The 23,584-nt window shown below is 39.5% G+C and overlaps 1 protein-coding gene across 8 annotated transcripts in view; it reads left to right on the top strand.

Annotated features, from left to right (window-relative positions):
* The first annotated feature begins 10,277 nt into the window (after nt 1–10,277).
* The window catches only part of Ralgapb (Ral GTPase activating protein non-catalytic subunit beta), a 95,782-nt gene continuing 82,475 nt past the window's right edge, over nt 10,278–23,584 (top strand). For 7 of the 8 annotated variants that reach the window (XM_013150325.3, XM_003467652.5, XM_063248357.1 and 4 more), the window contains exon 1: nt 10,278–10,456. The gene's annotated coding sequence lies outside the window, so the exon portion shown is untranslated. The remainder of the gene's footprint in view (nt 10,457–23,584) is intronic. The other variant, XM_063248358.1, reaches the window with a different exon arrangement.

Below are 23,584 nucleotides of genomic sequence, written 5' to 3'. Positions count from 1 at the left end.
TTTATTCACTGGGTTTGTGCTGATTTGACCTGGTTTAACCCTCAGAGTTCCACTCCCCAGTCTTTCTATATCTGGTTAAAAGAGCTTTACTAAGGTACAACATGATTTCTCCCCGGAGAAAGTCACATTATTTTCCTTCTTTCTTGCCTTCCTCCTGTATGACAATCAGTAGGGAGGCCCATGATAGATAAGGCAGACTTTAGACATACCCTGTTTTTACCCTGCCTCTTTTGGGGGATCCAACTCTCCATTCTGTTAGTGCTATAACTCTGTTGCTTCGTGCCTCCAGGATGAAATCAATTCCTATGCTCACAGTCACATTTGCCAGTATAATCCTCCTGTCCCTCACAGAGGCTGTCGCACCAGTCTCCCTGCCAATGCCCAACTATCTGGACAGAACCTTTGGCTTATCAACACCTTGCTTAACTGGTCCAACCTCTCCCAGCTAAGGACTGTTGGCTTTGTGTTTTCACACCCACAGCCACTTAAGAGATCACACCTATTCTGCCACAAGTTTGGGCTCACCTAAATCTCACTCTTTATATGCACTTACAAGAGGGGTTTCCATTTACACATACTGGCCTCTGGGAAACATGGCCCTCCTTTTCTCCTTGGGGTTTCCCCTTCATTGATGTTATTCAGAGATAACACACTGGCCCAAACAGCTCAGCATTAATAAACTTAACAAGTCTCACTCCTCCTAAGCCTATAGATGGCCCAGTAACCACCAGCTCTATTCTAATTTATCAAGTTCCCCTTTGCATCCAAGTGCACTATGTCCTCCAAATCACTGCTTAGGTAACTTTTGCCCCATCAGTGTAATTTCACATTAATTTTATTAGCTTCCTTTTAATCTCCAGATGACCCAAAATCCCTCATTCAGTCAACCTGTTCACTTCACAGCCTCTCCCCAGATTGTCACTGCCCCTTTGCTTAACAAACATTCTGATCTCTGCATTGGCCATCACCTCCCACATGCAGATCTGTGTCCATGAAATGCCAGCACTCAGATTCCTACCCAATTTGAACTTTCATGCCCACTTTTAATCATTCCTCTGAGAGCCTGGTAATAGACACCAAAATGTTTTTCCACCACTAGAAAAGCCAAACTGCAGTGTACTTAGATTACTCAAACCAAATGGCCTTTCCAACCTTTTATTGCTCTGTCAGGCACATTAAATGTTTGAGATAATAAAGACAGAAATTTAAATATCTTTTTGGCATTCATAATCAATTTTTTTTAACTAGTCAAGGTGTTTTCTTCCTCTGCAGAACCTCTATCTGTCTGTACCTTCCCACCAACTGGACCAGGACCTTTATACTGGTAAATCTTTTTTTTTTTTTTTTTTTGTACTGGGGATCAAACTCACGACCTTGTGCTTGCCAGGCCAACACTTATACCACTGAGCTAAATCCCCAGCCCTACACTGGTAAATCTTACCCAATAGATAGACATAGCCCCAGGAAACCAGAAATTTCCTGTCACAGTAAAGACGCAGGTTTGACAGCACAGGGTGATTCAGTTCATTCCTCTCCTTGTGGCCTATGAATCACTGCTACAATGAGAACAGGTAGCTGGCCTGTGAACCTCTTTCTCTTGTTACAACTTTTGTCTCAAGACCTATCTCAAAACCTTAAAGAGATAGCTGAGAACATTGTCACTTTACAATCCTAAATTGACTTTCTCTCTTCTTTGGAGATAATGTACGAGCCCAAACAGCTCAGCTTTTACAAACTCAACAAATCTCTTTCTCTTACTTCTTGTACTCAAGCCTATAGACGGTCCAATAATCAAATTTGGAGAGACTTAGATATCTTAATGGCTGAGAAAGGTAGCCTATGTATCTTCCTAGATGAAGAATGCTATTTTTTTTTTTTTTTTTGTACTAGGGATCAAACTCATGATCTTGCGCTTGACAGGCAGGCATTTATGCTCAAGAGTGCTTTCTATTTCTACACAAACCAATCAGGCATATTATGGAATGCAACTAAAAGTCTCACTAAAAGGACCTCAGAAATTAGATAGTATATGTCCTATTGTCTGGGACTGGGTCTCAGGGCTCCTTCCCTTAGCAGGACCATTGATCTGTATAATCCTCCTTCTTTTATTTGGGCCCTGTCTTTTCAGACTCCTGTCCCAGTTCTTATAAGACTACATCCACTAACTGACAACTACTGCTCTTCTCCTCACCCCAATATGAAGCAGTTCCCCAAGGTTTTCCTTCCTACTAGGTTGCCCACTCAGCCCATGGGGAAAAAAGTCTTAAAAAGTAATACCTACTTCCTAGGGGCTGGGGATTTAGCTCAGCAGCATAAGTGCCTGCCTTGCAAGCAGGCAATCATGAGTTTGATTCCTAGTACCGATAAAAAGGAGAAAAAAAAAGTAATACCTACTTCCTTTTTTCTTCTTTCCTTCCCTTCCTTAACCTCCCTCCTCTCCCCTCCCCTCCCTTCCCTTCCCTTCCCTTCCCTTCCCTTCCCTTCCCTTTCCTTCCCTTCCCTTCTCTTTTCTTGTCTTCTCTTCTATTTTCTTTTTTATAATAATCAAAAGATGGAAATAGCCAGCCGTGGTGGCTAACACCTGTAATCCCAGCACTTGGGAGGCTGAGGCAGGAGGATTGTTGCGAGTTCAAGACCAGCCTAGGCTACAAAGTGAGCTCAAGGCCAGCCTGAACTGCATAGAGAGATCCTGTCTCAAAAAGACAAAAAAAGATGGAAATGTAAGGGTCCAACCAAACTGACTGCCAGCCCCCAGCCTGCTTGCCAGCAGATGCACTACTCTTTCCTGGGAATTCAGCTCAGCACCTGAGGCTGTCATTGGCAAGCACAAGAAGTTGTGGAGGGGAGAAGACAGGGCAAAAATTTTACATGTCCAGGAAACATCTGGAGCCACCCAAAAGTTTACACTGAGGGGCCAGGAATTTAGCTCAGCAGCACAAGTGCCTGCCTAGCAAGTGTGACATCATGAGTTTGATCCCCAGTACCAAAAAAAAAAAAAAATACAGTGGACACTTCAAGGACTTTGCCCACTGAGGTACAAGACTACTAGAGAACTTTGTATTCATATCCCCTGCTTTCTTCCTGTTAATATAAAGGGTATACTTCTCTTGGTTCAGGGCGGATAGCTTTGTCACTCTCTGCCTGCCTACACTCAGGTATTATACTGTATGCCTGGTTGTTAGCACAAAAGCCTGTTGTGTGGTCTCTTGCTCCACATTTGTTATATATAGTAAGCTCTTTTTTTGGGGGAGGTGGCATCAAGTCAGCACCAGGCTGAGTGTATACTGTGAAGTCAGGGTCCACACTTACCAGCTCTGGCTCCCACTTGGCCCTATTTGGCTCCCACTGGTTCAGTAGACTAGTGAAACACAGTGACCCAAGGATAGCCATTGATAAGCCTAAATCATAACCTTGGTTCATGACTAAGAACAGTGAGAAGCAAATCCTTGAGGAGCTCTACATGTGTTAAGAGCCCAATAACTTGGCTATAGGAACAAAAATAGGAAAAGACCTACTGACTGAGTCCTAGCAGTTGAACCCAGGGTTGCAGAATATTGAGCTCCTCTCACAGGTGAAAGAACATTATAAAAGGTCTTATAGGTATAGAATGATATTCTAATTTCCAAATCATATTTTTGCTCCATAAAATCTGGCTATGGACAACTTTTAGACTTGCCACAAGGCCTAGAGGTTCAGTCTGCTCTGAATTTTTGTAAGGTATGGCCACATGACCAAAATTTTCAGTTTTATTCAATGAGAGACCTTATGTTCACCATCATTGTGCCCACTACTAAAGTTAGCAGTGAGTCTTCTCATTACAGCCCAAGGCATATAACATAGTGCCTGACACTCAGATGTGCATAGGAAGAGCTCATGTAGGTCCCTCTGCCACTATGGGAATATCTGCCATGTCACCAAAGTGCCAAACTCAGCCTGCATTAGGAAGCCACCTAGTGAAATAATCACTGACTTGCTGTGAGGCCTGGAACATAATTTTTTTGCCTCTTTGAACCTCACTTTCTGGCTTTGCAATTTGGTCACAGAATAGCACTTACCTTAATGGCAATGATTAAATAAGATGACGTGTGTTGAATATATGACACAGTACTTGCCTCATGCTAAATGCACAATAAATGCCAGATATTTTTATCTAAGGAGCATACATAGATTGTTGATAGTTAAAATGAGGAACACAAATGTCATTATGACAGACTCATCTGTTAAGGTGACACCACATACTTTCTTGTTTGCTGATTTGCAGGTATCCCTGTGGGGCTAGTATTAATCATTAATAAGGATTGAACTTTATTAAATACCATGCACTATATTAAATGCATATTGTTATAATTGCATCATTTAATCTTTATAACAATCCAGTGGGTAGATTTAATTATCCCTTGTTTTACAAATAAGAAAGCCAAGGCTTAGAAAAGTGAAGGGACCTGTCTCACACTTAATGAATGGCACAGCCAGTGCCATTTCCTGGCATATTAGATAATGAACCATGTTCCAGGCTGATTTCATAAAAAGCGTGAGCATATCCGGCTGTCAGATGCTTGTTTGTACTTGGAAACTGGAAATTAGGATATTTTAATAGGCCTCAAATTATTGTCTATTATTCAGTCTTCCTAAAATATTTCCCACTTAAATAAAGCAGTCTTGTGGTTTGAACTTGTGAACTTGAGATGTACAGGAGCACTAGCCATGTTTCAACCCACACCCATGTATTAAATGTCCTTTTTTCTCTATTGTCTGAAGCAGAAGTCATTCTAGGTCTCCAGAATTTGAGGAATTTGGAGAAGGATATTACCGAAGTGGCCAAGAACAAGGACTAGTGTCAAGAAGAGCCACAATCTTTCCAGCAAACTATTATCTGACACCAGACCCTTGTAAAGCATCTGATGAGAGATTAAATGGCAGAGTTAACCCAACAGAATGGAAAGCGGGGCAGAACAGAAGTATATTTGTTCATAAAAAAAGAAAGGAGATATTAGGCACAGTGCTGAGAATAGAGTTATGAGGATGAATGGGAACATTTCTGCCTTTAAAAGATTAATGTACGAGTATACAGATTATGAATTCTATTAATTCACACATCAGATATAGATGGAACAGTCATTTGTACTGGGCTTCACTCCAAGCTGAGCACATAGCTCCAAACAAAGCAAATGAGAGAGTGAGAATTCTTACAGAGTTCTGTAGTCTAGAATTGTGCCATCCAGTAAAAACAATAACTACAGATGTACAGTAATTTCATTCTTCCTTTTTTGTTTTGTGAGACAGGGTTTTGTTATGCAGTTCAGGATGCCTATAAACCCACTTTGTAGCCACAGTTGACCTCAAACTCATAGTGATCCTTGTATCTCAGCCTCTGAGTGCTGGGATGACAGGAGTAAGCCACCATGCCTGCCACATATGTAACTTCAGATAAAGTATGAAAAGAAGCTGGGGAAACACATTTTACTAATAAATTTAATATTAATAAGATTTTTCCTAAAACGAATTGTTCGAAATCTTGCATAGTGTATATTTTATTTATGGGACATCTCCACTTAGGCCAGCCTCATTTTGAGTGCATAGTGGTCACACGTTACTAGAGTTTGTTCCTTCAGTCAGTCACTGCTTACTTACACAGCACCCACTCAGTGCTAGCCTGCATGCTAAGCACTGGGACCACATCCTGTGAACAGCTATCAGCTTACACAGTCACCCCACAATGGTTGAGGCAGGACCCTGAAGGTCAAGGCCAGCCTGGGCTACATTGTGAGTTCAAGGCCAACGTGACTCATATAGAAAGATCCTGTCTTTAAAAACAAACAAGATAAAATACTCAAAGCAGATCAGTTGCAGAATTCCTTGAGGATAGTAAAATGCATGATGCTGACGTCCTGTATATGAAGTGCTGCAGTGTTTAATATATTCCATGGGCATCTTCCGATATGCTTTAAATCATCTTTCCATTACTTACAACGTTTAATAGAATGCAAAATATTGTTATACTATGCTGTTTAGGAAATAACAGCAAGGAAAAAAGTCCGTGTTCAGGACAGATCCAACTTGTCTAGACCAAACTACATAGCACATGAATGAGAATCTAGATAAACAGTACTCTAGGGAGTTGTGGAGAGAGTCTGAAGAGTCTGGAAAATAGAGAAGACTATAGCAGTCACATCTGCATAACACACTCCCTTCAATTAGATGCTAATTCCTAAATTTCCATTATCTGTAATAATGCCATCAAGTTATGAGCTGATCAATAAATAATCTTCCTGATGAGTTAGAGCCTTAAAGATTCAATCAGCTTCTGAAAGCTTCACGTTAAAACACCTGAGCTTTTTGGCTCCAAATCACAATGAACAGCACTGAGGATGCAAGGAGATGCTCAAAGACGGCTGTCCACATGGCACACATCCTACAGTGTGTGCAAGAACACTGTTTTCAGAGTCACAGAATTTCCTGGTCCCACCCTGCAAGGTGCCTGGGTGACAAGTTTTAACTTCTGTGTGTCAGTTATCTGCTTTAGAGGGATTGAAATTTAAACATATCTGCAAAAGCTGGTAGATGGGTTAATCCATTGTTCAATTATTGACCTCCATGATTATTTATTGAAGGAACAATGACAATTTTGAGCCAGGCAGTGAGACATATGCCTGTAATACCAGCAGTCAAGAGACTGAAGCAGGAGGCTTGCAAATTTGAGGCTAGATGAGGGCTACATAGGGAGACCCTGTTACAAAATAAAAAAAACCAAAAAATTTATTTTACTCTTAAAGCTATTCTATGGGCTGAGGTCAACAGGACCAGCTTGTCTCTGCTCCTCTTGGTACTGGATGGAGGCAGGGGCTTGATACCTAAAGACTGGGGCCCTTTGAATCTAGTCACAGTAGTGCACACCTGTAATCCCAGCTACTTGAGAAGATGAGGTTGGAGAATTACAAGTTTGAGTCCAGCTTGGGCAATTCAGCAAGACTTTGTTTTAAAAAGGAATGGGGATGTAGCCCAGTAGTAGATTTCTCCTGGGTTGAGTGCCAGTATCACAAAAAATGAAAACATACTATATTTTTGCAACACAGCACACAATTCAAACTTGTTCCATAGCAGGGATGCTGACAAAAGCAGAACAAATAGAGGAGTGTTTTTGTCTGCAACTGTAATGTCAGAATAACACTTTGCACTAAAGAAGCAACAGGACAAGCTTTTGTGACAGAGTTTTGTTTTCCAAACATCCATCCTGCCATTTACCTCAGCCTCTCAAGTGCTAGGGTTACAAGTGTGTACCACCAAGCCCAGCTGTACAGTGTCTCATGCATCTCTTACTTTATCATACCTGTATGCTTTTTCAGTGTTTGGATGTCTAGTCTTTAATTTTCCCTCAAGGTGTGTGTGTATACATGTATTGTGGGTTTTTTTTTGTTGTTGTTGTTGTTGATTTAACTGAAGCTCTTGGGAACTTAAAAGTGCAGGGAAAAAATGACCTTTTAACAAATGACTTGCTTCTGTTTCTCCTCTGTGAACACTTTTTTGTTGTTTTTGGGTCTTTTTGAGAGAGGGTCTCCCTATGCAGTACTATGCAGTTCATGTTGGCCTTGAACTCACCTTGTAGCCCAAGCTGACCTTAAACTAGCAGCAGTCTTGCCTCAGTCTCCTGAATGCTGAGATTACAGGCATGTACCACAATTCCCTGCCAAGCCTCACCTAATATTAACTCTTGTCTGCCCAGCCAGAACAATAAGTCTTTATACCTTCTCTTTTCTGTAAAAGTTATATTGAAACAAAATTATTAGTTCCTTACATAAGTTTTCTTTGCATTATTGCACTTTTTCAGTTAAAATATTTATTATAGCTTTACAATACCTGGTTTAAAACATACTACAAAATAACAGTAACCAAAACAGAATGATAGGCATAAACAGAGACACAAACAGAAGTAAACTCACATATTTATTTTAGTACTGAGGATCAAACTCATGACCTCATGCTTGCCAGGCAGGTGCTTATGCCACTGAGCTAAATTCCTGGCCTCTAAATTCATATATTTAAAGCCAACTGAATTTCAACAAAGGCAGCAAGAACATACATTGGACAAAATCTCTTAAATAGCTGATGCTGAAAAACGATATCTCCATATGCAGAAGAAAGAAACTAGTCTGTTCTCACCATATTCAAAAATCAACTTAAAATGGATCAAAAATTAAATGTAAGACTTGGGGCTGGGGATTTAGCTCAGTGGCATAAGTGTTTGCCTTGCAAGCAGGCAGTCGTGAGTTCGATCCCCGGTACTGATAAAAAGGAAAAAGACAAAAAAAAAAAAAAAAAAAAAAAAAAAAAAGTAAGACTCAAAACTATGAAACAAGAAAATGTAGGGGAAATGCTTCAGGACATTGATCTGGACAAAGGTTGACTACAGCAACAAGCAAACCAACTCAGAGATTTATAAGCAGGGTTCACAACATGTCAGATTCTTTATTGGTATCTTTACATTTTTGTGAAATAAAAATAAAACATCTGCGTGCCGTAGATTGGAATTTAATACTTTTCCCATTTAAATTAATGGAAATGCACATGTTTTTCATATAACTTTCCTTAAAGACACAATTTTAGAAATGAATTAAGGCCACAAGATAGGGGGTAGAGGTATTATTTTTATTATCTTAAAGGTTTTTAAACAGTGTCCCAGTTTTCTGTGCCTAATTTTACAATTACCATCACTTGCTGCTCTTCTAATTTGTTACCCATATCTTACAGGTGTTTAATAATTAGTGTTACAACTGTCACTGGTTGCAAGTAACAAAAAGCTCAACTAACTTTGGCATAACACCCCAGCCTATAAAACAAAAAAGTAGTATAAGATACATGCAGTGCTTCAGTATGTCCTAAAGAAGTAGGCTCCTTTTGTTTTTCTGCTTGGAACAGTCCTCAAGGTCTCAAGATGGTTGCTGCATCTCCAGATAATCACATTTCAGTTCCAACCATTATGTCGGGGAAAGGTAAAGAACACACACTTTCCCAAAAACTTCCTTTCTTGGTGTCTGGTGCTTTGTTTTATATTTCATTCTTCAGGACTGTGTCACCCCTGTGTGGAAGCTGGGGTACTATATACTTTGCTTTAAATTTAGCCTCTGTGTAGAAATGGACGGGATATTCCAATATTGAGTGAGCTTCCTGAAATATCTGTCACAGTGTGTTTAACTTTGTCCCACTAAACCCCGGCAGATTTCAAATCCATTTACTCTTCAACATAGCTATTTTCCTGGAGAACGAGAGTGATCTCACTGAGAATTTTTTGTTTTATCCCTTCTCTGAGGATACCAGTGCCTTTGTCACTACTTCCTCCATTCTTCCTTTTGGGAGTGGAGTACAATTTTCTTTGTTCCCTTCTGCTTTTTTTTTTAGATAACTGCACCTCTGGCATAACTGAACATCTTGTTCCCTCCCCCTCCAGTTATCCAAGGTCAATCATCTCAAGGCCAGGGCTTGCGGGAAGAATTCCATCATTCCTTCTTCTTCTCCTCTCTCAGTCCAACTGTTTTCTTCTTTATATCCCGAAGGTACTTGAGCAGTACTTATCTAATAGTATTGTTTTCTTTGTTGAAGCCAAAATATTGAAAGTGGTATTGTTTGCAAGGTGCCTGGTGCATTGCAGGCGTTACACTAGTATCTCTTGCCTTTAGTGTCTTAGCTCTTGTATCAGGGTCAGCTCTTTAGTGAGACGCTCGAAATCTGATGTCTGATTCATCTTTTTAACCCACACCTGTTTGGTTACGGCACTGTTGATAATTAATGCTAAGTCCATTTAATAAGGAGCAGGTGTACGGTATCATTTTAAAGGACGAGAGCTTGGCTGGATGTGCGAAATTCCGAAGAACCTGATGGCAGCCGGAATCTTGCAGAGAAGCCTCTTCATTCATCCTCACCGACGACCGGTAGAATCTAGAACGTAGTAACACTCACAGGGACATAGGTGGAGTCTGCCTTGCTGCTCCTTGAAGAGACAGACGGACAACCGCTTTACTCCTCCCTCTCCTTCTGTGAGCCGGAAAAGAGGCAATGTGCTTCGCGCGGCCTTCTGGGATAGCTGCGCACGCGCAGCTTCCGGCTTCATGTCTCGGGAATTATTTGACGCTACTAGTTCGGCCCCGCAGAAGTCACTGATCTGGCGCACTGCGCACGCGCAGTGACCCACTCAGCCGGGGAGTTATTTGACGCCGCCGCCCTGGCAGTCGGAAGTTGCTTGAGCAGAGCCTAGCCGGCCGGCCCGACCGGCCTTCATCTTCCGCGGGCGTCCTAGGACAGACACTGACGGGTAGTGGGACTGACGGCCTAAGGACTGACGGCCGGCTGGCCGGGGCAGTAAAAGCGCAGGCCCTATGGCGCGGGTCGCGTGAGGCAGAAGGCCGAGTGTGGCCGGCGGCGGCGGCGCCCGCCCCAGCGATGCGGGCCCCGCCCGTCGCCTCAGGTAACCGGGCGGTCGGCCCCACAGCGGCCGTACCCTCCTGTCCTATTCCTCGCTGTCTTCTCTCCTTCCCTCTCGCGGTGGCCCGTCTGCGGACGCTTGTATTTTGGTTCTGGGTGCTCCAGGAGCCCGGCCTTCGGGAGCGCATCTCAGGATTTCGAGGGGAGTCAGGGTGGCGAGAGCCCTCCGCCGGGTCTGCGCAAACCCAATCTAGCCTCGGTAGCTGCCCAGGAAAAGCGCAGCGCTCTCCTACCACCCTGGGGGTGGGGGCGGGTCTGGGGCGGAGGAGACAACTCTGCGAAGAATTTGGTCCAGATGAAAGGTTGGTAGAGTTGCTGCCGCCCAGTGGGGAGGATGCTCCCCATTGCACAGTGACGCTCAGATGAGGACGAGTTAGTGATGGGAGTAGACAGCGAACCCGGATTAAGCGCTTGCTGCCCGTCAGGCCTTGCGCCAGGCAATGCGTTCTGTACGTGTAACTTCATAATAACCCTGTAAGGTGGTTTTATCCCCATTTTACTGACGAGGCAACTGAGGTCCTGGGTGGCAGATGACTAGTACCCAAGGTCATATAGCTGGTAAACTCTAGTATTCTAGAGTCTTAACTCCAGAGTTCAAGGTCTTAACAATTAGGTCATTGATTCTCCAACTTTGTTGCACAGTGTAATCTGGGAAGCTGTAAAGATTCCTGATGCCAATATAGGCTCTCAAACCAATTGGATAAGAATGGGGAGTGGAAGCCAGGTGTCAATATTTTTTGATGATTGCCTAGTGATACTGCTGTGCAGCAAAGTTTGGAAATGATATTAGATAATTTTGTACCTCTGGAGGTGTCTGTTTCACCAGCTAACTGTGCTAGAGAAATGGGCACTTGTTAAAACTGCAAGTTACAACCACAACCATAGAGATCTTATTGAGCTCACTGGCAACCATTATATCTTGTGGTGGGCTATGGGGATGTTAAATAACTTTCTCCATAGAAATTCTGCGTCAATTTAAAATGTGTATACTTCTATTTTATTTGACAGCCTGCAGTTCACACTGGTCTTGGACTCACCATGTAGCCCAGGATGACCTTGAACTCGTGGCTGGCCTCCTGCCTCAGCCTCCTGAGTGCTGGAATTACAGGCATGGGTCACCATGGGTGATGAGCACCACCAAGTCTAACACTAAAATGTATACATAATTATGCAAAACTGCTGGTTTGCAATTTTTCTAAGTATGCAGTTGTCGTGGGTATAGAGTTTCACCTTTGGATCTTCTTTGCAAATGTCTTCCTCTTGCTAGATAGTCTTCCAGACTTTCTCACCACTCTACACTTCCCCCTTCCTTGTGCTGTCTTATAAATGTACATATACCCATTTCTTGTCACTGGCTGCATAATTTCCAACATTCCCTTGAAGATGCCTTTTTCTCTGACACCACCCACCTTTGTTTTTGGCTTTTCTACTCATTAGCAGCTTCATGATGGAACTTACTAGTCATTTTTCTTTCTTTTTTTTTGGTCTTTTTGAAACAGGGTCTCACTATGCAGCTCAGGCTGGCCTTGAACTCATTTTGTAGCCCAGGTTGGTCTGGAACTCACAATAATCCTCTTTCCTCAGCCTTCTGAGTGCTGGAATTACAGGTGTGAGCTACCATGCCTGGCTTTACTAGTTATTTTTCTGTTATGTACTTCTTTGCCTTTTAGATTAGGTTCAGCTTGAGGACAAGGACCACAGTTTTTTTGTCTTTGTATTCCTTCCAGTTCTTTGGCACAGAGATTCGCAAAGCTCTTTACTTCAGTGAAGCAATGTTTGAGTCTTTGAGTCATGGACAGAATTCATATTACAAACAGATTCGTCTTTATTCCCATTTTTGTAGATGTTTAGTAGTTCTTAGTGTATGGGGTTTTGTTCTTTTTTTCTTAGGAATGCTCTAGACTTTTCAACCTAATGTCTTTGTAAGAACATTGGTAAGAGTTTTTACCAATGGCAAGAGTTCTTAACAACGGCAAGGCACTGTGCGGGACAACCATGTACTGTACAATGTTAGTTAATTTTTAATGTCTGGTTTCATCATAATCAGACACAATCAGTGAAAACCTTTCTACTCCCAATAGGCTTTGCATGTGTCCCCCCACCCCTAAAGTGTTGTTCACTAAATGCTACTGCCTTGAAACTTGTGCAAATAAAGAAATTGCTGTTGGTAGTTAATCCTGTTCACTATGAGAGATGCCATAAGAAAATACATAAAGAATAGTAGAACTGGTATTGGAGGAATTAACAAATCCTATATAAACTTATTGCAGAATTTCTAAACTGTCATTGCCCCATATAAGGTTTCTTAGCCCCTTGTACCTGGGATTGAACCCAGGAAGTGCTAAAATACATTCTCAGCCCTTTTTATTTTGAGACTGGGTCTCACCAAGTCACCCAGGCTGGCCTCAAATTTGGTAATCTTTCTGCCTCAGCCTTCTTAGTGGTAGGATTAGAGGTGTTTGCCACCATACCTTGCAATATTCATAATTTGTTACAAAAAGCAGGCCAGTAGCTCTGATTGTATTTGTTCTTGGATGGTCTTAAAATTACGTAAGGTTAAAATAAGTGGATGAGTTTGTGAAGGTCATTATGAGGAGGTTTTTGGACAATAAAGTTTTTTTAGTTAAATGGTGAAGTGTGTGGACTGAATAAAATACACATTCATACAATAATATTCAGCATAAATATTGTTATAGAATAATTTTCTTTTTTGAGTTAAGTACTGTTTCAGTTTTTAGATTAGGACTAGTGGGGCTGGGGATTTAGCTCAGCAGCATAAGTACCTGCCTTGCAAGCAGGCGGTCGTGAGTTCGATCCCTGGTACCGATAAAAATGAAAAAGACAAAAAAAAAAAAAAAAAAAAAAAAGATTAGATTGGGACTAGAACAGAAATTAATGGGATAATTCGTGTTAAATTCAGGTACTCAAAAAACTAACTTGCCCTTGTTTTTCTGATCAGAAAAACAGAGTATCAGGTTCTGTCTTCAGCACATGGAGGAAACTAAATCTTTAAGCCTGAGGTTTAACTCTATTTGACACTAAAATAGTGGTAAAAAATTCCACATTTACTTCAAGACTGAAAGTGCCTCTAATCATGATAGCCTAATCATGATAGCCTAGGAGTAGATTCCATTTAATTTAGTGCCCTTCATTGCTTTTAAGTATGTTCCCTGACAATAACAAAGACCATTTGGACAGAATTCATATATCCTGTGGCGCAAGATGATTAAAGTTTATAATTTTTAAAAAATTTTTTATTGGTACCCAGAATTGAACTCAGGACTGCCTGCTTGCCAGGCAGGTGCTTATGCCGCTGAGCTAAATCCCCAGCCCCAAGATGATTAAAGTTTTAAAATTAAGGTCCTTGGAGTTTAATTCTAACTTTTTATAATGATATTAAATGTATTACCAAAGACTACATGTTTAGCTTCCAGGACTAGAAAACAATTCTGCCTTCGGGTGCAGTGTCCTCTTCTATATTATTTTCCCCTTCCTACTGTATGAGAAGATAGATGTCTTGTTTGGTTGTTTGATGGTGTGGAGTGTGTGTGTGTGGGGAGGGGAAAGTAGACAAAGTTGTCAGCTATATTTGAGGTATTCACTTAGATATATAGTGCGTACCTGGTATCTGACCTGGACTTCAAATGCATACAAGATAAATAAGATGTAGCTTCTGTCCTCGAGAAGTCTGTGGGCTTAGCTAGGCATGGTAGTGCACACTTTTAATCCAAGCATTCTGGGAGACTAAGTTGAAAGGTCACAAGTTCAAATCCACCTAGATAGTTTAGTGAGACTCTGTCTCAAAAATAGGAGAGGAGAGGAAGCAAGAGAGAAAAGAGGAGAGGAAAGGCAAAAGGGCTGGGACTGTAACTCAGTCTGAAGGCCCTCAGTTCAGTTCTCAGGATCACAAAATAAGTTTGTGGTGGTTGATCAGAGTTGTAATTAAAAATAAAGGTATGGTATCTAAAGTAACTTTGAAATAGAAGTTTCTGTAATTACGAAGGCATATCTATATCTGGTTTGTCTAGTATGCTAGTAACCATACTATTGAACAAGTGAAATGTAACCATTGTAACTAAGAACTAAATTTTTAAATAGTTGTCTGTGCCTATAAATAAATACAGAGCAAGTATTTGGACAGAGCAAATTTGAGGTGTAAAAAATGAAGCTATGCTGGGGTTTAGGCAGGATATTAAAATTTCAGGGGGTAGACTATCAAAAACCATTGTTTCTATCTTTAGGGAGGTGCAGGCAAAACCTGTCTTTTGTTCCTGTAATTCAGGTGTTTGATAGGATCCTTAACTGTTAGAGTCTGGTGCATAGGTGAATACATTGTATTTTTTGCTAGCTTGATGTTTGCCTTGTGGGACTATAACAGAATTATGAACAGAGATCCTTTGCCTTTATTAGTCATAAAGTTATATGGATGATCTTAAGTACAACTCTGTGTGTTGAAATCTAGTACAGTTTATTTTGCCCCCCATTTTGGCACCCTGCACCTTGTTTTTCTTAGGGAAACTGGGCATACTTTCTAATGCATAACTTCCAATTGTATTTTCCAGTGTTGACATAGGTTACTTTACTTGATCCTTCTCCTAGGTCACTTTGCATAACACTGCAGATATTCCTATTTTATAGATGAGGAAACTATAAAAAAGAAATGCCAAATGACTTGTCCAAGGTTATATGGTAAGATATGCAGCCAGACAAAAGGAAGAAGCCTTGAACTTCAAGTCAAGAGGAAGTTTCTTGTCCCAGCTTTACTGTTACTTAATGTAACCATGAGAAATGTATAGCCTTACTTTGTTTTTTTACCTAGTGGCTAGTGATGTCTTATCTTGTTTATCCCTCTAGTCTAATTATTTGGAATAAAGTGAAGTAACATGTAAAAGTTTTTGAAAATGATCAGTTATATAAAGAGATGCTCTCATCAAGCCAAAAATCTCAAGTCATTTTTCTGTTGTATTGTGTTACTTTTATAATATCACATCAGTTATCATATTGAATACTGATGTGTCTTACTGATTTCTGCATCTTCCTTTTTTATGAAATGAAACCCTTTCATGGAAGGCCACTAAGCTATTTGCATCTGCATACCTAAGTCCTAGGAGAAATCCTGACATGTAGTTGTGTTTAATAAGTGTATTTATTTATTTATTTATGAAAAAACTGATGTTTGGATTTATTTCCCCAAAATTTTAAAAAATTATTCTCTGTAATTAGATTTGAAACTCCTTGGGAGTAGGGAATATTTATTTAGTATTATATTTACTGTGCTTGATGCATTGAACATTGCATAAATATAGCTTGAATCAACTGATGTAATTAATGTCAGGCTGTGGTCTTAGTGTGTCTACTAGTATATTGATTATTTTGGTAATTTGTCATTTAGACTAAACTTGTATACTACTCTGCATTTGTGTTTATAAGCCATAAACTGTTATCTAGCACACAGTCACCTATAATAGAAACTTGCAGAGAGAATACCTAGAAAATGGGCACATTTTGGAGTGGGAAGAAAATTACATGATCTGCATGGGAGCACTATCATCTCTTTCCATTGTTATTTACTTCTGAAGCAGTAAAGGTCAAAATATCTGTTAGTAGCTCAGGTTGATAGCAGGTAGCCAAAGGGAGGAAATTTATCATGATTTCAGTTATGTCTTAGGATAGTATGCAGCTCTCTTTTCTCCTAATATATTAGCCACATTGAAGTTTATGTTCTACTGTCCCTTTGACCTGTCTTGAACATTTCTGTCAAATTACTTTAATGAAAATTCAGTTACTGTTATATTATTATTATGATAAAATTAAGTTTTCATTCTGTCTCCTTTTTTTTTTTTCTTTTTCTTTTTGAGTCAGGGTCTTGCTATGTAGTCCATGCTGTTCTTGAACTCACTGTATTGCTTAGGCTGGCCTTGAATTCGGGGTAATCTCTTGTCTCAGCCTCCTGAGTGCTGGGATTACAGGCATGCACCACCGCATCTGGCATTATCTCTTGTTTTTCTTTTCTGCGGTTTTATTTAAGGGCTTGTGACTGACAGCTGACGTCAGGGAACCTGGAGAACAGTGTCTTTGGATCCCAAACCATGGGCACTGAAGGTGAAAGGGAAGGACGGAGGAGGGGAGGAAGTCCAGTTCAAATGGGCAAGGTGCTGGTAAGGTGGATGAGGAGATTGGAGAGGTTCCCACTGTTATCTTCCCACTGTTGGCTTCCTTCCCTAGGTTAGGGGGCACTGACAACCTAGGGAAGGAAGCCAGCCCTATGAAACTCCATGTCTGCTGGCATACCAGCTGGGGGTAGGCATGGGGGAACTAGGTATGGAAGCAAGGAGGACTAGAAATGTAGCTTCGTGGTATGACACTTGCCTGGTATGCTCAAGGTCCTGGGTTCAATTCCTGGTATCCTCCCCTGAACAGTGAGTGACCACCCCTACCCCAAAACAAAACAACCAAAAAAAGACTTTTAATCAGATGAGGCCATTTTAGGCCCAGCAACCCTATAGAACTCCATGTCTACTGGCATACCACCATAGCCATGCTTCAGCCGTATACTTCACACACACTTCATACACACGGTGGGCTGCGATAGTCCTGAAATCATACCTAGTCTCCTAGAATGTTTTCTGGATTGATACTCAGCAGATGGTTCATGGCATGTTGGAAATGCAAGAGAGTGAGTCCTCTGCATTGGTGCTAATTGGCCACCTCATAGGCAACTATCCATCTTATGTACAAATATACTGTTTCTGACAGATATGTCATAGATATCTGGAATTTCTGTAGGCACAGGGCATAAGACATTACTTCAGTATTGCAGGCATGGTTCATTTTAACAGCAAGGCTTGTTGTGGAACAGAACAGGTGAACTAAGTGACCAAGTATCTATCTTCTTAGGTGTTTCTACTTTGACCTGCATCCCATGTCTGCAGGTGGCCAAACTTATACTCACCAACCTTTGTTGTAGGGTCCCTTTTCACATGTGACATGATCTACCTACAATTTTTCTTTAACTAACTTCTAATGTACTATTTCAAGATTACTATTTCAATAAATTAGGCACCACTAGGCGAAAGAGCACAATGAAGTAGTCAGGTGCTTTTATGTTTGAATTGAGAAGATAATATTATGGCATTTTCCCTTTCTATTTGACAAATTGAAATAGTGGCTAAATAAGTATATATGTATTCCCTCTGATTATGTTCCTGACAATGACTTTTGGTATTAGCAGTTCATGCCATGAGTGGCATGACTATGGTGATGATTTTTTTCTAGAGTAGTGAGCAATCTTGGAATGTGAAGATTATAAACTGCAGAAGGTGCAGTCTTGATTTGTGTGATTAACAGGATTGCATTACCAGAAATGTTTATATATGTAATATATTAAAAACTAAGATATGTTTGGGTTTATATGTAAAATGGAGTTGAATTTTAGGTTTTCAAATACAAGTTTTGGCACATGTCTAAAAGTTAAATAAAATGTAGCGTAATTTTCTGTTGTGCACTGCCTCAATGCATTGCAAGATGTCTAGATTTCCTGATTTTCCATAAATACCAATGATCTACCCCCAAAATTGTGTCAACAAAAGCACGCTTAATGGTTTCACAGTGCCCCCTAGTGAACCATTTTTATATTGAAAGTCATTAAGTTTTGAGTTAATTCTTATCTCCTAAAGAGTTGAATTTTATCACTCGTTTTACTAGTTTAATAGGTACAAATAATACCTTATTGTTTTTTTTATTTTGTTTTTTAAGTTCTTCATGTTTGCTTCCGTATTATTTTCCCTTCATTGTGTAACTTAATATGCCTATGATCATAATGGAGTCTTTGTCTTAATTGTTTTTTTTTTTTTTTTTTTTTTTGATACTGGGGATCAAACTCACCACCTTACACTTACCAGGCAAGTGCTTGAGCCACTGAGCTAAATCCCTGGTCCATGTCTTAATGGTTTTAGCCTCTGTATTTTATTAAAATTTAGCATCTATATTTTTGTTACCATATACATTGTATTTTAGTTTAGTTTTTTTTTTTTTTTTTTTTTTTTTTTTTAGCCAAGGTCTCACTATAAAATCTAGGCTGGCCATAAACTCACTGTGTAGCCAGGCTGGCCTTAAATCAATGATGCTTCTGCCTCAACTTTCCAATTGCTGGGATTATAGGAGTGTGCCACCACACTCGGTTTTAGTTCAGTTTTTGTATCTTTTCTTCTTTACATATTTTTGAAAGCATTTATTTCATTTTACATTTAGGGAATGAAAATGTCTTGCATTTAACTAAAAAGTTTTAAGAAAGGATTTAGGAACTATTAATCTATTTTGGTTGGTCTTGTTTTTGAAAGAATGGTGCTTCTTTCTTTATTTCAGAATTGAGAATGGTGGCAGCTGTTTTTTTTAGAAATACATATTTCCAGACTCCATCTTTAACCTATAGAACCAAGATTTTCAGAGATAGGGCCTGGAACCTGCTTTTATGAGACCCCTAGATGCTTCTCATGTATATTGTGGAGTTTGCAAGCTAGTTTATTTATTTTTTGTTTTTTTTGTCTTCTTAAAACTTTCTTGCTTTTGGCTGGGCATGGTAGAGCATATGTATTATCTCCACTACTCAATAAACTGAAGCCAAACAACCAATAGGTTTGAGTCTAGCCTGTGTAATTTGTTAAGACCCTGCCTCAAAATAAAAAATTAAAAAACCCACGAAAACAAAAAACAAGGATCAGGAATGTTGCTTACTGATAGAGGGCCCTGGGTTCAGTGCCCACTACTGCAGAAAACAAATGTACAATTTTTTTCCCCCTCCAATAATACATTGTTTGGAACAGGTATTATGTTTAATATTTGGAAATAGTCTTGTATTTTTACTACTATTAACTAGCTTAAAGCAAATTGACATTTTTCATTTTTTATTTGTATATGACCTAAAATTGTGTACATACTGCAGTAGAATAAAAAGAACACCTGCTGATGTCTTTCTTTTTCCCATCGGTAAATGTTAACATTTTCAAAAATTTATTTACTATCCACCTTGTGTCAGGGGCTACCCTGAGATTCAAGAAGTGAGGTGTTGTTATGGTTTGTGTTTGGATGGCCCCCTCAAGGAGTCATGGATATGGCTGAAGCCAGCATTTGTGATTGGTTCATTGTCTAGCACTGGGGTTGGTGGTGTGACTGCTACATCCGCTCACGGCAGAGCTGACATACAGTGTAAGGGCAAGAAGGGCAGTGTAAGGGCAGGAAGTCTGTCTTTTTTCTCTTTGTTTTGTTGAGGCCATGAATGGTGGCCCTGCTGTGCTACCCTGCTGTGGAGCCAGCCAAATGTTGACTGAAAACCTCCTCCAGAATTGTAGAAAATAAACTTCTTCTTCCCTAAATTTGGACATAAGGAATCTCAACAATGAGAAAAAAGTAACTCAGACAGGTGTCAACTCAGAAAAGGCTAGCATTCTTGTGGTGAAGATTTTTGTACATGGCTAATGAGCTATCTGAGTAGTAAAAGTAGAGTGGGAGGAACTCGTTGAGGAGTGAAGAATAGTTTTGGCAAGGGAACAATATTTGAGCTGGGTTTTGAAGGATGAGTGCTTTATTTTTTTGGTACTGGGCATCGAACTCATGGACTGCATGCTTGCCAGGCAGGTGCTTATGCTACTGAGCTAAATCCCTGGCCCTGGATGAGAGTACTTTATAAAGTAGATCTGGGTGGAGAATTGCTTTTGGGTCAGTGATAGTAGCATGAGCAGTTACATACGGGGTAGAAGAATTTGTTGACTTTGAGCAATCATCAGTACCTTTTTGTGGCCACAGCTTGGGGTGCTTGTGAGAAAGCAGCAATAAAGATTAAGCTGGGGAGGTAGTATATTAGAATTTCAGTTAAAATCCTTTATTTTAAAAAATCCTTTATTGCTGAGTGGTGGTTTTGTTTTGTTTAAAGAGGGAAAGATTTATTTAGCTTACAGTCTGTGGAAGTTTCAGTCCATGATCAGCTGGCTCTAAGGCAGGGTGGTATGGCAGAGGGGCAGCTGTTCACGGTGGCAGAAGACAGCAAAAGGGCTCTTGCTGAATGTTCTGAGTTAAATAAAATCGTAAGTTTTAATAGAGAAAAACAAGTATCTGAAATGGCCAGTAAAATTTTGAAAATGAACGATGAGATTAGAGAGGACTTTCTTTCTAGATGTTAAAAAAAAAAAAAATCAATAAAGCCTGAAATGAAACCATTATATCATTGGTATAATTGAACCATAGATTCCAGTATAACTGAGAATTTAATATAGTACAAAATTGGTAGTTCAGTAAGATAAGGTTTTTTTTTTTTAATTTAAAAATAGGGTCTTACTGTATAGTTCAGGGTGCTCTTGAACTCACTACGTAGTCTGAGCTGGCCTCAAACCTGCAGAGATCCTGCTGCCTTAGCTTTCTGAGTGCTGAAAAGGGATGTAATTTTAATAGATTGTAGAACCAATTATGTATTTAGAAGAAAATAAAATGGGAGCTTTCTTATACCATTTGCATGTGTTTATTTCAGATAAATATTAAGTTTAAGTGTGAAAAATGAAATACTTTTTTTGGAGACAGGGTCTTACTATGTAGTTCAGGCTCAAGCTTACTCAAGCTTACTTTGTTGCCTCAAATAATCCTTTTACTTCAGCCTCTTGAGTGTTGGGATGACAGACATGCCTGGCTCAGAATACTTTTTATCTTACAGGAGAATTTAGGACATTCTTTATCCTCATTAGGATTATTGTGTTAGCTTTCCTTTGGTGGGACAGAAATATCTGATATATACAACTGAAAGGAGGGAAGGTTTGTTATGGCTCAGGGTTTCAGAGGTTTCAGTCTATGGGCAGCTGGTTCCAAGGCAGAGGCAATATGTTGGAAAGGCATGGTAGAGGAAAGCTGCTGTCTTCAGGCTGTCTGGGAACAGAGATGGAAAGAGCCAGAAAAAGAGATAACCTTCAAAGGCCTACTCTCAGCAAGCTAATGCCTCTAATCAAGCCCCATCTTTTTATAGCTTATTCACCTATGAACTCATCCATATGTTAAGCCATTAGTAACATTAGTGCCCTCACAGTCCAGCCACCTCAGGCATTTCTTAATTAAGTTGATGATCAAGATTAGCCATTGTAGTTGTGTTTTCTAACTTTTTGATCCATAATATCATCATATATAAAAAATAAAACAAGTTTTAGAGAACATTACTTTTACTTTGTGGGATGCCCTTATTCCATTAAAAATGGATATGTTACCCATTACATTTATTTATTTATTTTATTTTATTTTTTTTGGTACTAGGGATTGAACTCACAACTTCACACTTGCAAGGCAGGCACTTGGGCTGCTGAGCTAAATCCCCAGGCCCTATTTATGTTTGTTTTATAAGTACATATTTGCAATACTTGTCGTTTATAGTTGTTTTTAAGAGTGGTTCATGTACATAATGTAGCTTGGCTGTTTTTAAAAAATCTTCTCAATGGAGGAGAGTGAGAAGAAAAGTGGAATCAAGATATATAATGTACAGGGACAAATTTCCTATGATGGATGTCACATTGTCCTATGATGGATCTTTGTCACATTGTACCAGTAAACTTAATTAAAAAATCCCCTTCCCTCCTGTCTCCCTCCCTTCTCTTCTAAATTCCTTTTTCCCATTTTCATTATTGTTGATACTATTAATCTTACTGTGTTTATGGCACATAATGTTTTCATTCATTGAAGTTATTAGGTTTCTAGGAACCTCATCTCTTTATTGTATTTATTTCCCTTTTCCCTTTCTGTCTCCTATCATGTATATTTTCTTGGACCCCTTCCTATTTGTTAGAGATCTGTCTTGTCTCCTCCTATCCATCCTTTATTATGCTCTTGTTTGTACTTTGTCTTACTCAAATGAGAGATAGTTGTATGATATTTAAACCTATGTGTCTGATTTATTTCACTCAAGATTTTCCTGACACGTCTATTTTCCTACAGATGTCTCAAATTTGTCCTTTTTTTAGCTGAGTAGTACTCCATTATTCCATTCTATGTAGCTACCTTATTTTCTTTTATTTTTAAATTTAATTTAAAATTTTTTGAGACAGGTCTATGTGGTTCAGGCTGTCTTTGAACCCATGTAGCCCAGGCTGGCCTCAAACTGATGGCAGTTTTCCTGCCTTAGCCTTCTGGGTGATAGGATTATAGTTGTGTTGCCACTGTGCCTGGAAATAACATGTTTTCTGTATTCAGTCACCTGTTGATAAGTTATACTCCCAGGATTTAGCTATTGTGAATTGAGCTACTATAAACATTGGTGTGCATGTATTGCTATAGTAGATGTTTTTAACTGCTTGGGGGAATATATCTAGAAAGGAACAGGTAGGTCATAATGGAATTTCTGATATTCATTTGTGGAATCTACATACTGATTTCCATAATGGTTGTACTAGTTCCCACCAACATTGTAGGAGGGTTCCTCTTTCACTGAAGCCATGCCAGCGTTTGTTAGTTTTTGTTTTCTTGATGATTTTTGTTTTTTTTTTTTTTAGTTTAAGGTAGAATCTTAGTATTGTTTTAATTTCCTTTTTTGCTAATGATCAGCAATGTTGAACATTTTTTCATAAATTTGGTAGCTGTTTGCATTTCTTCCTCTGAGAAGTGTCTGTTCAGTTTGATTGTTTCTCGGTTGGGTCTTATGTTTTAGGCGATCAAAATTTTGTGAGCTCTTTGTATATTCTAGGTATTAGTCTTCTGTTTTAGGAATAGCTGGCAAAATTATTTTTTCATTCTGTAGTTTGTCTCTTCATTCTACTAATTGATTCCCCCACACTCAACTTGTGCTTTTGTTTTGTCTTGCTATGTAGACCTATTATGTCTACATAGTAGACTTGCTATGTTGACCTTAAACTTATTATATAGCCAAAGCTGATCTCAGACTTGCAGCAAGCATCCTAGATGCTGGGATTACAGGTGTGCACCACCATGCCCAGCCAGAACTGTTTATTCTAAGAGGTTTTTTTTGTTGTTGTTATTTTTTAAGGATTCTTTGAGTCTTCCACATAGAATGTCATGTTTTCAGAAAATAATGATGATTTGAATTTTTCCTTTCCTGTATGTATCCCTTTTATTTTTTTCTCTTCACTGG

This window comes from Cavia porcellus, unplaced genomic scaffold (assembly GCF_034190915.1).
Source record: "Cavia porcellus strain 051 isolate PalLab524CR breed Dunkin Hartley unplaced genomic scaffold, mCavPor4.1 scaffold_5, whole genome shotgun sequence".
In the NCBI taxonomy this organism is placed as follows: domain Eukaryota; kingdom Metazoa; phylum Chordata; class Mammalia; order Rodentia; family Caviidae; genus Cavia; species Cavia porcellus.
This window is presented reverse-complemented; position numbering and strand designations above follow the sequence as displayed.